General features: G+C 41.8%; 17 non-coding genes across 17 annotated transcripts; all 17 read left to right on the top strand.

Moving 5' to 3' along the window:
- Positions 1–1,481: 1,481 nt before the first annotated feature.
- On the top strand, positions 1,482–1,554 carry trnar-ucu (transfer RNA arginine (anticodon UCU)). Its single transcript has one exon. It is a non-coding gene; the product is annotated as a tRNA-Arg (tRNA).
- Positions 1,555–2,480: 926 nt separating this feature from the next.
- On the top strand, positions 2,481–2,553 carry trnar-ucu (transfer RNA arginine (anticodon UCU)). Its single transcript has one exon. It is a non-coding gene; the product is annotated as a tRNA-Arg (tRNA).
- Positions 2,554–3,490: 937 nt separating this feature from the next.
- Positions 3,491–3,563, top strand: trnar-ucu (transfer RNA arginine (anticodon UCU)). Its single transcript has one exon. It is a non-coding gene; the product is annotated as a tRNA-Arg (tRNA).
- A 927-nt stretch (positions 3,564–4,490) lies between these two features.
- Positions 4,491–4,563, top strand: trnar-ucu (transfer RNA arginine (anticodon UCU)). Its single transcript has one exon. It is a non-coding gene; the product is annotated as a tRNA-Arg (tRNA).
- A 926-nt stretch (positions 4,564–5,489) lies between these two features.
- On the top strand, positions 5,490–5,562 carry trnar-ucu (transfer RNA arginine (anticodon UCU)). Its single transcript has one exon. It is a non-coding gene; the product is annotated as a tRNA-Arg (tRNA).
- Positions 5,563–6,489: 927 nt separating this feature from the next.
- Positions 6,490–6,562, top strand: trnar-ucu (transfer RNA arginine (anticodon UCU)). Its single transcript has one exon. It is a non-coding gene; the product is annotated as a tRNA-Arg (tRNA).
- A 1,580-nt stretch (positions 6,563–8,142) lies between these two features.
- Positions 8,143–8,215, top strand: trnar-ucu (transfer RNA arginine (anticodon UCU)). The gene has a single exon. It is a non-coding gene; the product is annotated as a tRNA-Arg (tRNA).
- Positions 8,216–9,142: 927 nt separating this feature from the next.
- On the top strand, positions 9,143–9,215 carry trnar-ucu (transfer RNA arginine (anticodon UCU)). Its single transcript has one exon. It is a non-coding gene; the product is annotated as a tRNA-Arg (tRNA).
- Positions 9,216–10,779: 1,564 nt separating this feature from the next.
- Positions 10,780–10,852, top strand: trnar-ucu (transfer RNA arginine (anticodon UCU)). Its single transcript has one exon. It is a non-coding gene; the product is annotated as a tRNA-Arg (tRNA).
- Positions 10,853–11,662: 810 nt separating this feature from the next.
- trnar-ucu (transfer RNA arginine (anticodon UCU)) lies at positions 11,663–11,735 on the top strand. The gene has a single exon. It is a non-coding gene; the product is annotated as a tRNA-Arg (tRNA).
- Positions 11,736–13,316: 1,581 nt separating this feature from the next.
- Positions 13,317–13,389, top strand: trnar-ucu (transfer RNA arginine (anticodon UCU)). The gene has a single exon. It is a non-coding gene; the product is annotated as a tRNA-Arg (tRNA).
- A 1,539-nt stretch (positions 13,390–14,928) lies between these two features.
- On the top strand, positions 14,929–15,001 carry trnar-ucu (transfer RNA arginine (anticodon UCU)). The gene has a single exon. It is a non-coding gene; the product is annotated as a tRNA-Arg (tRNA).
- Positions 15,002–15,803: 802 nt separating this feature from the next.
- On the top strand, positions 15,804–15,876 carry trnar-ucu (transfer RNA arginine (anticodon UCU)). The gene has a single exon. It is a non-coding gene; the product is annotated as a tRNA-Arg (tRNA).
- An 885-nt stretch (positions 15,877–16,761) lies between these two features.
- On the top strand, positions 16,762–16,834 carry trnar-ucu (transfer RNA arginine (anticodon UCU)). The gene has a single exon. It is a non-coding gene; the product is annotated as a tRNA-Arg (tRNA).
- An 802-nt stretch (positions 16,835–17,636) lies between these two features.
- Positions 17,637–17,709, top strand: trnar-ucu (transfer RNA arginine (anticodon UCU)). Its single transcript has one exon. It is a non-coding gene; the product is annotated as a tRNA-Arg (tRNA).
- Positions 17,710–18,594: 885 nt separating this feature from the next.
- On the top strand, positions 18,595–18,667 carry trnar-ucu (transfer RNA arginine (anticodon UCU)). The gene has a single exon. It is a non-coding gene; the product is annotated as a tRNA-Arg (tRNA).
- A 2,199-nt stretch (positions 18,668–20,866) lies between these two features.
- On the top strand, positions 20,867–20,939 carry trnar-ucu (transfer RNA arginine (anticodon UCU)). Its single transcript has one exon. It is a non-coding gene; the product is annotated as a tRNA-Arg (tRNA).
- Positions 20,940–21,389: the final 450 nt, after the last annotated feature.

Below are 21,389 nucleotides of genomic sequence, written 5' to 3'. Positions count from 1 at the left end.
GATCGAAGATATCCAATTCTACTTTTAGAAATGAAGTGTAAACAGGGATTTTATTTTTAAATTTCAGAATTTCATGGGCATGTCTCTGTGCCCTCCGTGATTCTTTTTTTATTACTGCTTCTATCAATCCATATAGGTCATGCTGATCACAGAGAGACACAGTGGCTTAAGACACTGATCTCCTAATCCATGTATTGTGAATTCAAGTATTGTTTTGGGGTACCTGAAAGTGGAGTGATGAAGTGGAAGTGTGCCTGGCAGTTAACCCAGTGATTTATGGATCGAAACCATCCTCTGCTATTCAGTTTGCTTTAGCAATGAAGTGGAAACAGAAATATTAAACCATAATTTCATGGGCATGTCTCAGTGCCCTCCGTGATTATTTTTTGACTGCTTCTGTCAGTTTGTACAGGTCATGCTGGTTACAGAAGCGAAGCGAAAGCGTGATGTCTACTTTAACCACGTGTACGTTCGGTTGAAACCACTCTCTGCTATCCAGTTCATTATCAGCAAGTGCCCCAGTGGCCTAATGGATAAGGCACTGGCCTTCTAAGCCGTGGGTTCGAGTCCCATCTGGGGTGGATGTATGCGGAGGATGAGAGATCAGCACGTGACACAGAGTTTGATGGATTGAAGATTTCCGATTCAATTTTTAGAAATGAAGATTTAACTGGGATAAAAAAGGAGTGCCCTCCGAAATGCATTTTTTTTTACAACTGCTTCTATCAGTTCATATAGGTCATGCTGATCACACATTTCCACAGTGACTTAAGACACTGACCGCCTAATCCATTTATTGTGAGTTCAAGTATTGTTTTGGGGTACCTGAAAGTGGAGGGATGAAGTGGAAGTGTGCAGGGCAGTTAACCAAGTGATTTAGGGATCGAAACCATCCTCTGCTATCCAGTTTGCTTTGAGCAATGAAGTGCAAACAGAAGAGAAGAGCTGGGCACATAACACAGAGGTTGATGGATCGAAGCTATCCAATTCTACTTTTAGAAATGAAGTGAAGGATTTTTTTTTTACATTTCAGAATTTCATGGGCATGTCTCTGTGCCCTCCGTGATTCTTTTTTTATTACTGCTTCTATCAATCCATATAGGTCATGCTGATCACAGAGAGACACAGTGGCTTAAGACACTGATCTCCTAATCCATGTATTGTGAATTCAAGTATTGTTTTGGGGTACCTGAAAGTGGAGTGATGAAGTGGAAGTGTGCCTGGCAGTTAACCCAGTGATTTATGGATCGAAACCATCCTCTGCTATTCAGTTTGCTTTAGCAATGAAGTGGAAACAGAAATATTAAACCATAATTTCATGGGCATGTCTCAGTGCCCTCCGTGATTATTTTTTGACTGCTTCTGTCAGTTTGTACAGGTCATGCTGATTACAGAAGCGAAGCGGAAGCGTGATGTCTACTTTAACCACGTGTACGTTCGGTTGAAACCACTCTCTGCTATCCAGTTCATTTTCAGCAAGTGCCCCAGTGGCCTAATGGATAAGGCACTGGCCTTCTAAGCCAGGGATTGTGGGTTCGAGTCCCATCTGGGGTGGATGTATGCGGAGGACGAGAGATCAGCACATGACACAGAGTTTGATGGATTGAAGATTTCCGATTCAATTTTTAGAAATGAAGATTTAACTGGGATAAAAAAGGAGAATTTCATGGGCATGTCTCTGTGCCCCCCGAAATGCAATTTTTTTTACAACTGCTTCTATCAGTTCATATAGTTCATGCTGATCACACATTTCCACAGTGACTTAAGACACTGACCGCCTAATCCATTTATTGTGAGTTCAAGTATTGTTTTGGGGTACCTGAAAGTGGAGGGATGAAGTGGAAGTGTGCAGGGCAGTTAACCAAGTGATTTAGGGATCGAAACCATCCTCTGCTATCCAGTTTGCTTTGAGCAATGAAGTGCAAACAGAAGAGAAGAGCTGGGCACATAACACAGAGGTTGATGGATCGAAGCTATCCAATTCTACTTTTAGAAATGAAGTGTAAACAGGGATTTTTTTTTTACATTTGAGAATTTCATGGGCATGTCTCTGTGCCCTCCGTGATTCTTTTTTTATTACTGCTTCTATCAATCCATATAGGTCATGCTGATCACAGAGAGACACAGTGGCTTAAGACACTGATCTCCTAATCCATGTATTGTGAATTCAAGTATTGTTTTGGGGTACCTGAAAGTGGAGTGATGAAGTGGAAGTGTGCCTGGCAGTTAACCCAGTGATTTATGGATCGAAACCATCCTCTGCTATTCAGTTTGCTTTAGCAATGAAGTGGAAACAGAAATATTAAACCATAATTTCATGGGCATGTCTCAGTGCCCTCCGTGATTATTTTTTGACTGCTTCTGTCAGTTTGTACAGGTCATGCTGATTACAGAAGCGAAGCGGAAGCGTGATGTCTACTTTAACCACGTGTACGTTCGGTAGAAACCACTCTCTGCTATCCAGTTCATTTTCAGCAAGTGCCCCAGTGGCCTAATGGATAAGGCACTGGCCTTCTAAGCCAGGGATTGTGGGTTCGAGTCCCATCTGGGGTGGATGTATGCGGAGGAAGAGAGATCAGCACGTGACACAGAGTTTGATGGATTGAAGCTTTCCGATTCAATTTTTAGAAATGAAGATTTAACTGGGATAAAAAAGGAGAATTTCATGGGCATGTAATGGGCATGTCTCTGTGCCCTCCGAAATGCAATTTTTTTTACAACTGCTTCTATCAGTTCATATAGTTCATGCTGATCACACATTTCCACAGTGACTTAAGACACTGACCGCCTAATCCATTTATTGTGAGTTCAAGTATTGTTTTGGGGTACCTGAAAGTGGAGGGATGAAGTGGAAGTGTGCAGGGCAGTTAACCAAGTGATTTAGGGATCGAAACCATCCTCTGCTATCCAGTTTGCTTTGAGCAATGAAGTGCAAACAGAAGAGAAGAGCTGGGCACATAACACAGAGGTTGATGGATCGAAGCTATCCAATTCTACTTTTAGAAATGAAGTGTAAACAGGGATTTTTTTTTTACATTTGAGAATTTCATGGGCATGTCTCTGTGCCCTCCGTGATTCTTTTTTTATTACTGCTTCTATCAATCCATATAGGTCATGCTGATCACAGAGAGACACAGTGGCTTAAGACACTGATCTCCTAATCCATGTATTGTGAATTCAAGTATTGTTTTGGGGTACCTGAAAGTGGAGTGATGAAGTGGAAGTGTGCCTGGCAGTTAACCCAGTGATTTATGGATCGAAACCATCCTCTGCTATTCAGTTTGCTTTAGCAATGAAGTGGAAACAGAAATATTAAACCATAATTTCATGGGCATGTCTCAGTGCCCTCCGTGATTATTTTTTGACTGCTTCTGTCAGTTTGTACAGGTCATGCTGGTTACAGAAGCGAAGCGAAAGCGTGATGTCTACTTTAACCACGTGTACGTTCGGTTGAAACCACTCTCTGCTATCCAGTTCATTATCAGCAAGTGCCCCAGTGGCCTAATGGATAAGGCACTGGCCTTCTAAGCCAGGGATTGTGGGTTCGAGTCCCATCTGGGGTGGGTGTATGCGGAGGAAGAGAGATCAGCACGTGACACAGAGTTTGATGGATTGAAGCTTTCCGATTTACTTTTTAGAAATGAAGATTTAACTGGGATAAAAAAGGAGAATTTCATGGGCATGTCTCTGTGCCCTCCGAAATGCAATTTTTTTTTACAACTGCTTCTATCAGTTCATATAGGTCATGCTGATCACACATTTCCACAGTGACTTAAGACACTGACCGCCTAATCCATTTATTGTGAGTTCAAGTATTGTTTTGGGGTACCTGAAAGTGGAGGGATGAAGTGGAAGTGTGCAGGGCAGTTAACCAAGTGATTTAGGGATCGAAACCATCCTCTGCTATCCAGTTTGCTTTGAGCAATGAAGTGCAAACAGAAGAGAAGAGCTGGGCACATAACACAGAGGTTGATGGATCGAAGATATCCAATTCTACTTTTAGAAATGAAGTGTAAACAGGGATTTTTTTTTTACATTTCAGAATTTCATGGGCATGTCTCTGTGCCCTCCGTGATTCTTTTTTTATTACTGCTTCTATCAATCCATATAGGTCATGCTGATCACAGAGAGACACAGTGGCTTAAGACACTGATCTCCTAATCCATGTATTGTGAATTCAAGTATTGTTTTGGGGTACCTGAAAGTGGAGTGATGAAGTGGAAGTGTGCCTGGCAGTTAACCCAGTGATTTATGGATCGAAACCATCCTCTGCTATTCAGTTTGCTTTAGCAATGAAGTGGAAACAGAAATATTAAACCATAATTTCATGGGCATGTCTCAGTGCCCTCCGTGATTATTTTTTGACTGCTTCTGTCAGTTTGTACAGGTCATGCTGGTTACAGAAGCGAAGCGAAAGCGTGATGTCTACTTTAACCACGTGTACGTTCGGTTGAAACCACTCTCTGCTATCCAGTTCATTATCAGCAAGTGCCCCAGTGGCCTAATGGATAAGGCACTGGCCTTCTAAGCCAGGGATTGTGGGTTCGAGTCCCATCTGGGGTGGGTGTATGCGGAGGAAGAGAGATCAGCACGTGACACAGAGTTTGATGGATTGAAGCTTTCCGATTCAATTTTTAGAAATGAAGATTTAACTGGGATAAAAAAGGAGAATTTCATGGGCATGTCTCTGTGCCCTCCGAAATGCAATTTTTTTTTACAACTGCTTCTATCAGTTCATATAGGTCATGCTGATCACACATTTCCACAGTGACTTAAGACACTGACCGCCTAATCCATTTATTGTGAGTTCAAGTATTGTTTTGGGGTACCTGAAAGTGGAGGGATGAAGTGGAAGTGTGCAGGGCAGTTAACCAAGTGATTTAGGGATCGAAACCATCCTCTGCTATCCAGTTTGCTTTGAGCAATGAAGTGCAAACAGAAGAGAAGAGCTGGGCACATAACACAGAGGTTGATGGATCGAAGCTATCCAATTCTACTTTTAGAAATGAAGTGTAAACAGGGATTTTTTTTTTACATTTCAGAATTTCATGGGCATGTCTCTGTGCCCTCCGTGATTCTTTTTTTATTACTGCTTCTATCAATCCATATAGGTCATGCTGATCACAGAGAGACACAGTGGCTTAAGACACTGATCTCCTAATCCATGTATTGTGAATTCAAGTATGTTTTGGGGTACCTGAAAGTGGAGTGATGAAGTGGAAGTGTGCCTGGCAGTTAACCCAGTGATTTATGGATCGAAACCATCCTCTGCTATTCAGTTTGCTTTAGCAATGAAGTGGAAACAGAAATATTAAACCATAATTTCATGGGCATGTCTCAGTGCCCTCCGTGATTATTTTTTGACTGCTTCTGTCAGTTTGTACAGGTCATGCTGGTTACAGAAGCGAAGCGAAAGCGTGATGTCTACTTTAACCACGTGTACGTTCGGTTGAAACCACTCTCTGCTATCCAGTTCATTATCAGCAAGTGCCCCAGTGGCCTAATGGATAAGGCACTGGCCTTCTAAGCCAGGGATTGTGGGTTCGAGTCCCATCTGGGGTGGGTGTATGCGGAGGAAGAGAGATCAGCACGTGACACAGAGTTTGATGGATTGAAGCTTTCCGATTTACTTTTTAGAAATGAAGATTTAACTGGGATAAAAAAGGAGAATTTCATGGGCATGTCTCTGTGCCCTCCGAAATGCAATTTTTTTTTACAACTGCTTCTATCAGTTCATATAGGTCATGCTGATCACACATTTCCACAGTGACTTAAGACACTGACCGCCTAATCCATTTATTGTGAGTTCAAGTATTGTTTTGGGGTACCTGAAAGTGGAGGGATGAAGTGGAAGTGTGCAGGGCAGTTAACCAAGTGATTTAGGGATCGAAACCATCCTCTGCTATCCAGTTTGCTTTGAGCAATGAAGTGCAAACAGAAGAGAAGAGCTGGGCACATAACACAGAGGTTGATGGATCGAAGCTATCCAATTCTACTTTTAGAAATGAAGTGTAAACAGGGATTTTTTTTTTACATTTGAGAATTTCATGGGCATGTCTCTGTGCCCTCCGTGATTCTTTTTTTATTACTGCTTCTATCAATCCATATAGGTCATGCTGATCACAGAGAGACACAGTGGCTTAAGACACTGATCTCCTAATCCATGTATTGTGAATTCAAGTATTGTTTTGGGGTACCTGAAAGTGGAGTGATGAAGTGGAAGTGTGCCTGGCAGTTAACCCAGTGATTTATGGATCGAAACCATCCTCTGCTATTCAGTTTGCTTTAGCAATGAAGTGGAAACAGAAATATTAAACCATAATTTCATGGGCATGTCTCAGTGCCCTCCGTGATTATTTTTTGACTGCTTCTGTCAGTTTGTACAGGTCATGCTGGTTACAGAAGCGAAGCGAAAGCGTGATGTCTACTTTAACCACGTGTACGTTCGGTTGAAACCACTCTCTGCTATCCAGTTCATTATCAGCAAGTGCCCCAGTGGCCTAATGGATAAGGCACTGGCCTTCTAAGCCAGGGATTGTGGGTTCGAGTCCCATCTGGGGTGGGTGTATGCGGAGGAAGAGAGATCAGCACGTGACACAGAGTTTGATGGATTGAAGCTTTCCGATTTACTTTTTAGAAATGAAGATTTAACTGGGATAAAAAAGGAGAATTTCATGGGCATGTCTCTGTGCCCTCCGAAATGCAATTTTTTTTTACAACTGCTTCTATCAGTTCATATAGGTCATGCTGATCACACATTTCCACAGTGACTTAAGACACTGACCGCCTAATCCATTTATTGTGAGTTCAAGTATTGTTTTGGGGTACCTGAAAGTGGAGGGATGAAGTGGAAGTGTGCAGGGCAGTTAACCAAGTGATTTAGGGATCGAAACCATCCTCTGCTATCCAGTTTGCTTTGAGCAATGAAGTGCAAACAGAAGAGAAGAGCTGGGCACATAACACAGAGGTTGATGGATCGAAGATATCCAATTCTACTTTTAGAAATGAAGTGTAAACAGGGATTTTTTTTTTACATTTCAGAATTTCATGGGCATGTCTCTGTGCCCTCCGTGATTCTTTTTTTATTACTGCTTCTATCAATCCATATAGGTCATGCTGATCACAGAGAGACACAGTGGCTTAAGACACTGATCTCCTAATCCATGTATTGTGAATTCAAGTATTGTTTTGGGGTACCTGAAAGTGGAGTGATGAAGTGGAAGTGTGCCTGGCAGTTAACCCAGTGATTTATGGATCGAAACCATCCTCTGCTATTCAGTTTGCTTTAACAATGAAGTGATTTAACTGGGATAAAAAAGGAGAATTTCATGGGCATGTCTCTGTGCCCTCCGAAATGCATTTTTTTTTACAACTGCTTCTATCAGTTCATATAGGTCATGCTGATCACACATTTCCACAGTGACTTAAGACACTGACCGCCTAATCCATTTATTGTGAGTTCAAGTATTGTTTTGGGGTACCTGAAAGTGGAGGGATGAAGTGGAAGTGTGCAGGGCAGTTAACCAAGTGATTTAGGGATCGAAACCATCCTCTGCTATCCAGTTTGCTTTGAGCAATGAAGTGCAAACAGAAGAGAAGAGCTGGGCACATAACACAGAGGTTGATGGATCGAAGATATCCAATTCTACTTTTAGAAATGAAGTGTAAACAGGGATTTTTTTTTTACATTTGAGAATTTCATGGGCATGTCTCTGTGCCCTCCGTGATTCTTTTTTTATTACTGCTTCTATCAATCCATATAGGTCATGCTGATCACAGAGAGACACAGTGGCTTAAGACACTGATCTCCTAATCCATGTATTGTGAATTCAAGTATTGTTTTGGGGTACCTGAAAGTGGAGTGATGAAGTGGAAGTGTGCCTGGCAGTTAACCCAGTGATTTATGGATCGAAACCATCCTCTGCTATTCAGTTTGCTTTAGCAATGAAGTGGAAACAGAAATATTAAACCATAATTTCATGGGCATGTCTCAGTGCCCTCCGTGATTATTTTTTGACTGCTTCTGTCAGTTTGTACAGGTCATGCTGGTTACAGAAGCGAAGCGAAAGCGTGATGTCTACTTTAACCACGTGTACGTTCGGTTGAAACCACTCTCTGCTATCCAGTTCATTATCAGCAAGTGCCCCAGTGGCCTAATGGATAAGGCACTGGCCTTCTAAGCCAGGGATTGTGGGTTCGAGTCCCATCTGGGGTGGGTGTATGCGGAGGAAGAGAGATCAGCACGTGACACAGAGTTTGATGGATTGAAGCTTTCCGATTTACTTTTTAGAAATGAAGATTTAACTGGGATAAAAAAGGAGAATTTCATGGGCATGTCTCTGTGCCCTCCGAAATGCAATTTTTTTTTACAACTGCTTCTATCAGTTCATATAGGTCATGCTGATCACACATTTCCACAGTGACTTAAGACACTGACCGCCTAATCCATTTATTGTGAGTTCAAGTATTGTTTTGGGGTACCTGAAAGTGGAGGGATGAAGTGGAAGTGTGCAGGGCAGTTAACCAAGTGATTTAGGGATCGAAACCATCCTCTGCTATCCAGTTTGCTTTGAGCAATGAAGTGCAAACAGAAGAGAAGAGCTGGGCACATAACACAGAGGTTGATGGATCGAAGATATCCAATTCTACTTTTAGAAATGAAGTGTAAACAGGGATTTTTTTTTTACATTTCAGAATTTCATGGGCATGTCTCTGTGCCCTCCGTGATTCTTTTTTTATTACTGCTTCTATCAATCCATATAGGTCATGCTGATCACAGAGAGACACAGTGGCTTAAGACACTGATCTCCTAATCCATGTATTGTGAATTCAAGTATTGTTTTGGGGTACCTGAAAGTGGAGTGATGAAGTGGAAGTGTGCCTGGCAGTTAACCCAGTGATTTATGGATCGAAACCATCCTCTGCTATTCAGTTTGCTTTAGCAATGAAGTGGAAACAGAAATATTAAACCATAATTTCATGGGCATGTCTCAGTGCCCTCCGTGATTATTTTTTGACTGCTTCTGTCAGTTTGTACAGGTCATGCTGGTTACAGAAGCGAAGCGAAAGCGTGATGTCTACTTTAACCACGTGTACGTTCGGTTGAAACCACTCTCTGCTATCCAGTTCATTATCAGCAAGTGCCCCAGTGGCCTAATGGATAAGGCACTGGCCTTCTAAGCCAGGGATTGTGGGTTCGAGTCCCATCTGGGGTGGGTGTATGCGGAGGAAGAGAGATCAGCACGTGACACAGAGTTTGATGGATTGAAGCTTTCCGATTTACTTTTTAGAAATGAAGATTTAACTGGGATAAAAAAGGAGAATTTCATGGGCATGTCTCTGTGCCCTCCGAAATGCAATTTTTTTTTACAACTGCTTCTATCAGTTCATATAGGTCATGCTGATCACACATTTCCACAGTGACTTAAGACACTGACCGCCTAATCCATTTATTGTGAGTTCAAGTATTGTTTTGGGGTACCTGAAAGTGGAGGGATGAAGTGGAAGTGTGCAGGGCAGTTAACCAAGTGATTTAGGGATCGAAACCATCCTCTGCTATCCAGTTTGCTTTGAGCAATGAAGTGCAAACAGAAGAGAAGAGCTGGGCACATAACACAGAGGTTGATGGATCGAAGATATCCAATTCTACTTTTAGAAATGAAGTGTAAACAGGGATTTTTTTTTTACATTTCAGAATTTCATGGGCATGTCTCTGTGCCCTCCGTGATTCTTTTTTTATTACTGCTTCTATCAATCCATATAGGTCATGCTGATCACAGAGAGACACAGTGGCTTAAGACACTGATCTCCTAATCCATGTATTGTGAATTCAAGTATTGTTTTGGGGTACCTGAAAGTGGAGTGATGAAGTGGAAGTGTGCCTGGCAGTTAACCCAGTGATTTATGGATCGAAACCATCCTCTGCTATTCAGTTTGCTTTAACAATGAAGTGATTTAACTGGGATAAAAAAGGAGAATTTCATGGGCATGTCTCTGTGCCCTCCGAAATGCAATTTTTTTTTACAACTGCTTCTATCAGTTCATATAGGTCATGCTGATCACACATTTCCACAGTGACTTAAGACACTGACCGCCTAATCCATTTATTGTGAGTTCAAGTATTGTTTTGGGGTACCTGAAAGTGGAGGGATGAAGTGGAAGTGTGCAGGGCAGTTCACCAAGTGATTTAGGGATCGAAACCATCCTCTGCTATCCAGTTTGCTTTGAGCAATGAAGTGCAAACAGAAGAGAAGAGCTGGGCACATAACACAGAGGTTGATGGATCGAAGATATCCAATTCTACTTTTAGAAATGAAGTGTAAACAGGGATTTTTTTTTTACATTTGAGAATTTCATGGGCATGTCTCTGTGCCCTCCGTGATTCTTTTTTTATTACTGCTTCTATCAATCCATATAGGTCATGCTGATCACAGAGAGACACAGTGGCTTAAGACACTGATCTCCTAATCCATGTATTGTGAATTCAAGTATTGTTTTGGGGTACCTGAAAGTGGAGTGATGAAGTGGAAGTGTGCCTGGCAGTTAACCCAGTGATTTATGGATCGAAACCATCCTCTGCTATTCAGTTTGCTTTAGCAATGAAGTGGAAACAGAAATATTAAACCATAATTTCATGGGCATGAAAATTTTTTGACTGCTTCTGTCAGTTTGTACAGGTCATGCTGATTACAGAAGCGAAGCGGAAGCGTGATGTCTACTTTAACCACGTGTACGTTCGGTAGAAACCACTCTCTGCTATCCAGTTCATTTTCAGCAAGTGCCCCAGTGGCCTAATGGATAAGGCACTGGCCTTCTAAGCCAGGGATTGTGGGTTCGAGTCCCATCTGGGGTGGGTGTATGCGGAGGAAGAGAAATCAGCACGTGACACAGAGTTTGATGGATTGAAGCTTTCCGATTTACTTTTTAGAAATGAAGATTTAACTGGGATAAAAAAGGAGAATTTCATGGGCATGTCTCTGTGCCCCCCGAAATGCATTTTTTTTTACAACTGCTTCTATCAGTTCATATAGTTCATGCTGATCACACATTTCCACAGTGACTTAAGACACTGACCGCCTAATCCATTTATTGTGAGTTCAAGTATTGTTTTGGGGTGGGCACATAACACAGAGGTTAACACAGAGGTGGATCGAAGATATCCAATTCTACTTTTAGAAATGAAGTGTAAACAGGGATTTTTTTTTTACATTTGAGAATTTCATGGGCATGTCTCTGTGCCCTCCGTGATTCTTTTTTTATTACTGCTTCTATCAATCCATATAGGTCATGCTGATCACAGAGAGACACAGTGGCTTAAGACACTGATCTCCTAATCCATGTATTGTGAATTCAAGTATTGTTTTGGGGTACCTGAAAGTGGAGTGATGAAGTGGAAGTGTGCCTGGCAGTTAACCCAGTGATTTATGGATCGAAACCATCCTCTGCTATTCAGTTTGCTTTAGCAATGAAGTGGAAACAGAAATATTAAACCATAATTTCATGGGCATGTCTCAGTGCCCTCCGTGATTATTTTTTGACTGCTTCTGTCAGTTTGTACAGGTCATGCTGGTTACAGAAGCGAAGCGGAAGCGTGATGTCTACTTTAACCACGTGTACGTTCGGTAGAAACCACTCTCTGCTATCCAGTTCATTTTCAGCAAGTGCCCCAGTGGCCTAATGGATAAGGCACTGGCCTTCTAAGCCAGGGATTGTGGGTTCGAGTCCCATCTGGGGTGGGTGTATGCGGAGGAAGAGAAATCAGCACGTGACACAGAGTTTGATGGATTGAAGCTTTCCGATTTACTTTTTAGAAATGAAGATTTAACTGGGATAAAAAAGGAGAATTTCATGGGCATGTCTCTGTGCCCTCCGAAATGCAATTTTTTTTTACAACTGCTTCTATCAGTTCATATAGGTCATGCTGATCACACATTTCCACAGTGACTTAAGACACTGACCGCCTAATCCATTTATTGTGAGTTCAAGTATTGTTTTGGGGTACCTGAAAGTGGAGGGATGAAGTGGAAGTGTGCAGGGCAGTTAACCAAGTGATTTAGGGATCGAAACCATCCTCTGCTATCCAGTTTGCTTTGAGCAATGAAGTGCAAACCGAAGAGAAGAGCTGGGCACATAACACAGAGGTTGATGGATCGAAGCTATCCAATTCTACTTTTAGAAATGAAGTGTAAACAGGGATTTTTTTTTTACATTTCAGAATTTCATGGGCATGTCTCTGTGCCCTCCGTGATTCTTTTTTTATTACTGCTTCTATCAATCCATATAGGTCATGCTGATCACAGAGAGACACAGTGGCTTAAGACACTGATCTCCTAATCCATGTATTGTGAATTCAAGTATTGTTTTGGGGTACCTGAAAGTGGAGTGATGAAGTGGAAGTGTGCCTGGCAGTTAACCCAGTGATTTATGGATCGAAACCATCCTCTGCTATTCAGTTTGCTTTAACAATGAAGTGATTTAACTGGGATAAAAAAGGAGAATTTCATGGGCATGTCTCTGTGCCCTCCGAAATGCAATTTTTTTTTACAACTGCTTCTATCAGTTCATATAGGTCATGCTGATCACACATTTCCACAGTGACTTAAGACACTGACCGCCTAATCCATTTATTGTGAGTTCAAGTATTGTTTTGGGGTACCTGAAAGTGGAGGGATGAAGTGGAAGTGTGCAGGGCAGTTAACCAAGTGATTTAGGGATCGAAACCATCCTCTGCTATCCAGTTTGCTTTGAGCAATGAAGTGCAAACAGAAGAGAAGAGCTGGGCACATAACACAGAGGTTGATGGATCGAAGATATCCAATTCTACTTTTAGAAATGAAGTGTAAACAGGGATTTTTTTTTTACATTTGAGAATTTCATGGGCATGTCTCTGTGCCCTCCGTGATTCTTTTTTTATTACTGCTTCTATCAATCCATATAGGTCATGCTGATCACAGAGAGACACAGTGGCTTAAGACACTGATCTCCTAATCCATGTATTGTGAATTCAAGTATTGTTTTGGGGTACCTGAAAGTGGAGTGATGAAGTGGAAGTGTGCCTGGCAGTTAACCCAGTGATTTATGGATCGAAACCATCCTCTGCTATTCAGTTTGCTTTAGCAATGAAGTGGAAACAGAAATATTAAACCATAATTTCATGGGCATGTCTCAGTGCCCTCCGTGATTATTTTTTGACTGCTTCTGTCAGTTTGTACAGGTCATGCTGGTTACAGAAGCGAAGCGAAAGCGTGATGTCTACTTTAACCACGTGTACGTTCGGTTGAAACCACTCTCTGCTATCCAGTTCATTATCAGCAAGTGCCCCAGTGGCCTAATGGATTAGGCACTGGCCTTCTAAGCCAGGGATTGTGGGTTCGAGTCCCATCTGGGGTGGGTGTATGTGGAGGAAGAGAGATCAGCACGTGACACAGAGTTTGATGGATTGAAGCTTTCCGATTTACTTTTTAGAAATGAAGATTTAACTGGGATAAAAAAGGAGAATTTCATGGGCATGTCTCTGTGCCCTCCGAAATGCAATTTTTTTTTACAACTGCTTCTATCAGTTCATATAGGTCATGCTGATCACACATTTCCACAGTGACTTAAGACACTGACCGCCTAATCCATTTATTGTGAGTTCAAGTATTGTTTTGGGGTACCTGAAAGTGGAGGGATGAAGTGGAAGTGTGCAGGGCAGTTAACCAAGTGATTTAGGGATCGAAACCATCCTCTGCTATCCAGTTTGCTTTGAGCAATGAAGTGCAAACAGAAGAGAAGAGCTGGGCACATAACACAGAGGTTGATGGATCGAAGATATCCAATTCTACTTTTAGAAATGAAGTGTAAACAGGGATTTTTTTTTTACATTTCAGAATTTCATGGGCATGTCTCTGTGCCCTCCGTGATTCTTTTTTTATTACTGCTTCTATCAATCCATATAGGTCATGCTGATCACAGAGAGACACAGTGGCTTAAGACACTGATCTCCTAATCCATGTATTGTGAATTCAAGTATTGTTTTGGGGTACCTGAAAGTGGAGTGATGAAGTGGAAGTGTGCCTGGCAGTTAACCCAGTGATTTATGGATCGAAACCATCCTCTGCTATTCAGTTTGCTTTAACAATGAAGTGATTTAACTGGGATAAAAAAGGAGAATTTCATGGGCATGTCTCTGTGCCCTCCGAAATGCAATTTTTTTTTACAACTGCTTCTATCAGTTCATATAGGTCATGCTGATCACACATTTCCACAGTGACTTAAGACACTGACCGCCTAATCCATTTATTGTGAGTTCAAGTATTGTTTTGGGGTACCTGAAAGTGGAGGGATGAAGTGGAAGTGTGCAGGGCAGTTCACCAAGTGATTTAGGGATCGAAACCATCCTCTGCTATCCAGTTTGCTTTGAGCAATGAAGTGCAAACAGAAGAGAAGAGCTGGGCACATAACACAGAGGTTGATGGATCGAAGATATCCAATTCTACTTTTAGAAATGAAGTGTAAACAGGGATTTTTTTTTTACATTTGAGAATTTCATGGGCATGTCTCTGTGCCCTCCGTGATTCTTTTTTATTACTGCTTCTATCAATCCATATAGGTCATGCTGATCACAGAGAGACACAGTGGCTTAAGACACTGATCTCCTAATCCATGTATTGTGAATTCAAGTATTGTTTTGGGGTACCTGAAAGTGGAGTGATGAAGTGGAAGTGTGCCTGGCAGTTAACCCAGTGATTTATGGATCGAAACCATCCTCTGCTATTCAGTTTGCTTTAGCAATGAAGTGGAAACTGAAGTGAAAATGTTTTGACTGCTTCTGTCAGTTTGTACAGGTCATGCTGATTACAGAAGCGAAGCGGAAGCGTGATGTCTACTTTAACCACGTGTACGTTCGGTAGAAACCACTCTCTGCTATCCAGTTCATTTTCAGCAAGTGCCCCAGTGGCCTAATGGATAAGGCACTGGCCTTCTAAGCCAGGGATTGTGGGTTCGAGTCCCATCTGGGGTGGGTGTATGCGGAGGAAGAGAAATCAGCACGTGACACAGAGTTTGATGGATTGAAGCTTTCCGATTTACTTTTTAGAAATGAAGATTTAACTGGGATAAAAAAGGAGAATTTCATGGGCATGTCTCTGTGCCCCCCGAAATGCATTTTTTTTTACAACTGCTTCTATCAGTTCATATAGTTCATGCTGATCACACATTTCCACAGTGACTTAAGACACTGACCGCCTAATCCATTTATTGTGAGTTCAAGTATTGTTTTGGGGTGGGCACATAACACAGAGGTTGATGGATCGAAGATATCCAATTCTACTTTTAGAAATGAAGTGTAAACAGGGATTTTTTTTTTACATTTCAGAATTTCATGGGCATGTCTCTGTGCCCTCCGTGATTCTTTTTTTATTACTGCTTCTATCAATTCATATAGGTCATGCTGATCACAGAGAGACACAGTGGCTTAAGACACTGATCTCCTAATCCATGTATTGTGAATTCAAGTATTGTTTTGGGGTACCTGAAAGTGGAGTGATGAAGTGGAAGTGTGCCTGGCAGTTAACCCAGTGATTTATGGATCGAAACCATCCTCTGCTATTCAGTTTGCTTTAGCAATGAAGTGGAAACAGAAATATTAAACCATAATTTCATGGGCATGTCTCAGTGCCCTCCGTGAATTTTTTTTGACTGCTTCTGTCAGTTTGTACAGGTCATGCTGATTACAGAAGCGAAGCGGAAGCGTGATGTCTACTTTAACCACGTGTACGTTCGGTAGAAACCACTCTCTGCTATCCAGTTCATTTTCAGCAAGTGCCCCAGTGGCCTAATGGATAAGGCACTGGCCTTCTAAGCCTGGGATTGTGGGTTCGAGTCCCATCTGGGGTGGGTGTATGCGGAGGAAGAGAAATCAGCACGTGACACAGAGTTTGATGGATTGAAGCTTTCCGATTTACTTTTTAGAAATGAAGATTTAACTGGGATAAAAAAGGAGAATTTCATGGGCATGTCTCTGTGCCCCCCGAAATGCATTTTTTTTTACAACTGCTTCTATCAGTTCATATAGGTCATGCTGATCACACATTTCCACAGTGACTTAAGACACTGACCGCCTAATCCATTTATTGTGAGTTCAAGTATTGTTTTGGGGTACCTGAAAGTGGAGGGATGAAGTGGAAGTGTGCAGGGCAGTTAACCAAGTGATTTAGGGATCGAAACCATCCTCTGCTATCCAGTTTGCTTTGAGCAATGAAGTGCAAACAGAAGAGAAGAGCTGGGCACATAACACAGAGGTTGATGGATCGAAGATATCCAATTCTACTTTTAGAAATGAAGTGTAAACAGGGATTTTTTTTTTACATTTCAGAATTTCATGGGCATGTCTCTGTGCCCTCCGTGATTCTTTTTTTATTACTGCTTCTATCAATCCATATAGGTCATGCTGATCACAGAGAGACACAGTGGCTTAAGACACTGATCTCCTAATCCATGTATTGTGAATTCAAGTATTGTTTTGGGGTACCTGAAAGTGGAGTGATGAAGTGGAAGTGTGCCTGGCAGTTAACCCAGTGATTTATGGATCGAAACCATCCTCTGCTATTCAGTTTGCTTTAGCAATGAAGTGGAAACTGAAGTGAAAATGTTTTGACTGCTTCTGTCAGTTTGTACAGGTCATGCTGATTACAGAAGCGAAGCGGAAGCGTGATGTCTACTTTAACCACGTGTACGTTCGGTAGAAACCACTCTCTGCTATCCAGTTCATTTTCAGCAAGTGCCCCAGTGGCCTAATGGATAAGGCACTGGCCTTCTAAGCCAGGGATTGTGGGTTCGAGTCCCATCTGGGGTGTGTGTATGCGGAGGAAGAGAAATCAGCACGTGACATAGAGTTTGATGGATTGAAGCTTTCCGATTTACTTTTTAGAAATGAAGATTTAACTGGGATAAAAAAGGAGAATTTCATGGGCATGTCTCTGTGCCCCCCGAAATGCATTTTTTTTTACAACTGCTTCTATCAGTTCATATAGTTCATGCTGATCACACATTTCCACAGTGACTTAAGACACTGACCGCCTAATCCATTTATTGTGAGTTCAAGTATTGTTTTGGGGTGGGCACATAACACAGAGGTTGATGGATCGAAGATATCCAGTTCTACTTTTAGAAATGAAGTGTAAACAGGGATTTTTTTTTTACATTTCAGAATTTCATGGGCATGTCTCTGTGCCCTCCGTGATTCTTTTTTTATTACTGCTTCTATCAATTCATATAGGTCATGCTGATCACAGAGAGACACAGTGGCTTAAGACACTGATCTCCTAATCCATGTATTGTGAATTCAAGTATTGTTTTGGGGTACCTGAAAGTGGAGTGATGAAGTGGAAGTGTGCCTGGCAGTTAACCCAGTGATTTATGGATCGAAACCATCCTCTGCTATTCAGTTTGCTTTAGCAATGAAGTGGAAACAGAAATATTAAACCATAATTTCATGGGCATGTCTCAGTGCCCTCCGTGAATTTTTTTTGACTGCTTCTGTCAGTTTGTACAGGTCATGCTGATTACAGAAGCGAAGCGGAAGCGTGATGTCTACTTTAACCACGTGTACGTTCGGTAGAAACCACTCTCTGCTATCCAGTTCATTTTCAGCAAGTGCCCCAGTGGCCTAATGGATAAGGCACTGGCCTTCTAAGCCAGGGATTGTGGGTTCGAGTCCCATCTGGGGTGGGTGTATGCGGAGGAAGAGAAATCAGCACGTGACACAGAGTTTGATGGATTGAAGCTTTCCGATTTACTTTTTAGAAATGAAGATTTAACTGGGATAAAAAAGGAGAATTTCATGGGCATGTCTCTGTGCCCCCCGAAATGCATTTTTTTTTACAACTGCTTCTATCAGTTCATATAGTTCATGCTGATCACACATTTCCACAGTGACTTAAGACACTGACCGCCTAATCCATTTATTGTGAGTTCAAGTATTGTTTTGGGGTACCTGAAAGTGGAGGGATGAAGTGGAAGTGTGCAGGGCAGTTAACCAAGTGATTTAGGGATCGAAACCATCCTCTGCTATCCAGTTTGCTTTGAGCAATGAAGTGCAAACAGAAGAGAAGAGCTGGGCACATAACACAGAGGTTGATGGATCGAAGATATCCAATTCTACTTTTAGAAATGAAGTGTAAACAGGGATTTTTTTTTTACATTTCAGAATTTCATGGGCATGTCTCTGTGCCCTCCGTGATTCTTTTTTTATTACTGCTTCTATCAATCCATATAGGTCATGCTGATCACAGAGAGACACAGTGGCTTAAGACACTGATCTCCTAATCCATGTATTGTGAATTCAAGTATTGTTTTGGGGTACCTGAAAGTGGAGTGATGAAGTGGAAGTGTGCCTGGCAGTTAACCCAGTGATTTATGGATCGAAACCATCCTCTGCTATTCAGTTTGCTTTAGCAATGAAGTGGAAACTGAAGTGAAAATGTTTTGACTGCTTCTGTCAGTTTGTACAGGTCATGCTGATTACAGAAGCGAAGCGGAAGCGTGATGTCTACTTTAACCACGTGTACGTTCGGTAGAAACCACTCTCTGCTATCCAGTTCATTTTCAGCAAGTGCCCCAGTGGCCTAATGGATAAGGCACTGGCCTTCTAAGCCAGGGATTGTGGGTTCGAGTCCCATCTGGGGTGGGTGTATGCGGAGGAAGAGAAATCAGCACGTGACACAGAGTTTGATGGATTGAAGCTTTTTTTACAACTGCTTCTATCAGTTCATATAGGTCATGCTGATCACACATTTCCACAGTGACTTAAGACACTGACCGCCTAATCCATTTATTGTGAGTTCAAGTATTGTTTTGGGGTACCTGAAAGTGGAGGGATGAAGTGGAAGTGTGCAGGGCAGTTAACCAAGTGATTTAGGGATCAAAACCATCCTCTGCTATCCAGTTTGCTTTGAGCAATGAAGTGCAAACAGAAGAGAAGAGCTGGGCACATAACACAGAGGTTGATGGATCGAAGATATCCAATTCTACTTTTAGAAATGAAGTGTAAACAGGGATTTTTTTTTTACATTGGAGAATTTCATGGGCATGTCTCTGTGCCCTCCGTGATTCTTTTTTTATTACTGCTTCTATCAATCCATGTAGGTCATGCTGATCACAGAGAGACACAGTGGCTTAAGACACTGATCTCCTAATCCATGTATTGTGAATTCAAGTATTGTTTTGGGGTACCTGAAAGTGGAGGGATGAAGTGGAAGTGTGCAGGGCAGTTAACCAAGTGATTTAGGGATCGAAACCATCCTCTGCTATCCAGTTTGCTTTGAGCAATGAAGTGCATACAGAAGAGAAGAGCTGGGCACATAACACAGAGGTTGATGGATCGAAGATATCCAATTCTACTTTTAGAAATGAAGTGTAAACAGGGATTTTTTTTTTACATTTGAGAATTTCATGGGCATGTCTCTGTGCCCTCCGTGATTCTTTTTTTATTACTGCTTCTATCAATCCATATAGGTCATGCTGATCACAGAGAGACACAGTGGCTTAAGACACTGATCTCCTAATCCATGTATTGTGAATTCAAGTATTGTTTTGGGGTACCTGAAGGGTGGAGTGATGAAGTGGAAGTGTGCCTGGCAGTTAACCCAGTGATTTATGGATCGAAACCATCCTCTGCTATTCAGTTTGCTTTAGCAATGAAGTGGAAACAGAAATATTAAACCATAATTTCATGGGCATGTCTCAGTACCCTCCGTGATTATTTTTTGACTGCTTCTGTCAGTTTGTACAGGTCATGCTGGTTACAGAAGCGAAGCGAAAGCGTGATGTCTACTTTAACCACGTGTACGTTCGGTTGAAACCACTCTCTGCTATCCAGTTCATTATCAGCAAGTGCCCCAGTGGCCTAATGGATAAGGCACTGGCCTTCTAAGCCGTGGGTTCGAGTCCCATCTGGGGTGGATGTATGCGGAGGAAGAGAGATCAGCACGTGACACAGAGTTTGATGGATTGAAGCTTTCCGATTTACTTTTTAGAAATGAAGATTTAACTGGGATAAAAAAGGAGAATTTCATGGGCATGTCTCTGTGCCCTCCGAAATGCAATTTTTTTTACAACTGCTTCTATCAGTTCATATAGGTCATGCTGATCACACATTTCCACAGTGACTTAAGACACTGACCGCCTAATCCATTTATTGTTAGTTCAAGTATTGTTTTGGGGTACCTGAAAGTGGAGGGATGAAGTGGAAGTGTGCAGGGCAGTTAACCAAGTGATTTAGGGATCGAAACCATCCTCTGCTATCCAGTTTGCTTTGAGCAATGAAGTGCAAACAGAAGAGAAGAGCTGGGCACATAACACAGAGGTTGATGGATCGAAGATATCCAATTCTACTTTTAGAAATGAAGTGTAAACAGGGATTTTTTTTTTACATTTGAGAATTTCATGGGCATGTCTCTGTGCCATCCGTGATTCTTTTTTTATTACTGCTTCTATCAATCCATATAGGTCATGCTGATCACAGAGAGACACAGTGGCTTAAGACACTGATCTCCTAATCCATGTATTGTGAATTCAAGTATTGTTTTGGGGTACCTGAAAGTGGAGTGATGAAGTGGAAGTGTGCCTGGCAGTTAACCCAGTGATTTATGGATCGAAACCATCCTCTGCTATTCAGTTTGCTTTAGCAATGAAGTGGAAACAGAAATATTAAACCATAATTTCATGGGCATGTCTCAGTGCCCTCCGTGATTATTTTTTGACTGCTTCTTTCAGTTTGTACAGGTCATGCTGGTTACAGAAGCGAAGCGAAAGCGTGATGTCTACTTTAACCACGTGTACGTTCGGTAGAAACCACTCTCTGCTATCCAGTTTATTTTCAGCAAGTGCCCCAGTGGCCTAATGGATAAGGCACTGGCCTTCTAAGCCAGGGATTGTGGGTTCGAGTCCCATCTGGGGTGGGTGTATGCGGAGGAAGAGAAATCAGCACGTGACATAGAGTTTGATGGATTGAAGCTTTCCAATTTACTTTTTAGAAATGAAGATTTAACTGGGATAAAAAAGGAGAATTTCATGGGCATGTCTCTGTGCCCTCCGAAATGCAATTTTTTTTTACAACTGCTTCTATCAGTTCATATAGGTCATGCTGATCACACATTTCCACAGTGACTTAAGACACTGACCGCCTAATCCATTTATTGTGAGTTCAAGTATTGTTTTGGGGTACCTGAAAGTGGAGGGATGAAGTGGAAGTGTGCAGGGCAGTTAACCAAGTGATTTAGGGATCGAAACCATCCTCTGCTATCCAGTTTGCTTTGAGCAATGAAGTGCAAACCGAAGATAAGAGCTGGGCACATAACACAGAGGTTGATGGATCGAAGCTATCCAATTCTACTTTTAGAAATGAAGTG

The sequence above is a fragment of the Oncorhynchus clarkii genome, unplaced genomic scaffold, assembly GCF_045791955.1.
Source record: "Oncorhynchus clarkii lewisi isolate Uvic-CL-2024 unplaced genomic scaffold, UVic_Ocla_1.0 unplaced_contig_1345_pilon_pilon, whole genome shotgun sequence".
NCBI classification, from domain to species: Eukaryota; Metazoa; Chordata; class Actinopteri; order Salmoniformes; family Salmonidae; genus Oncorhynchus; species Oncorhynchus clarkii.
This window is presented reverse-complemented; position numbering and strand designations above follow the sequence as displayed.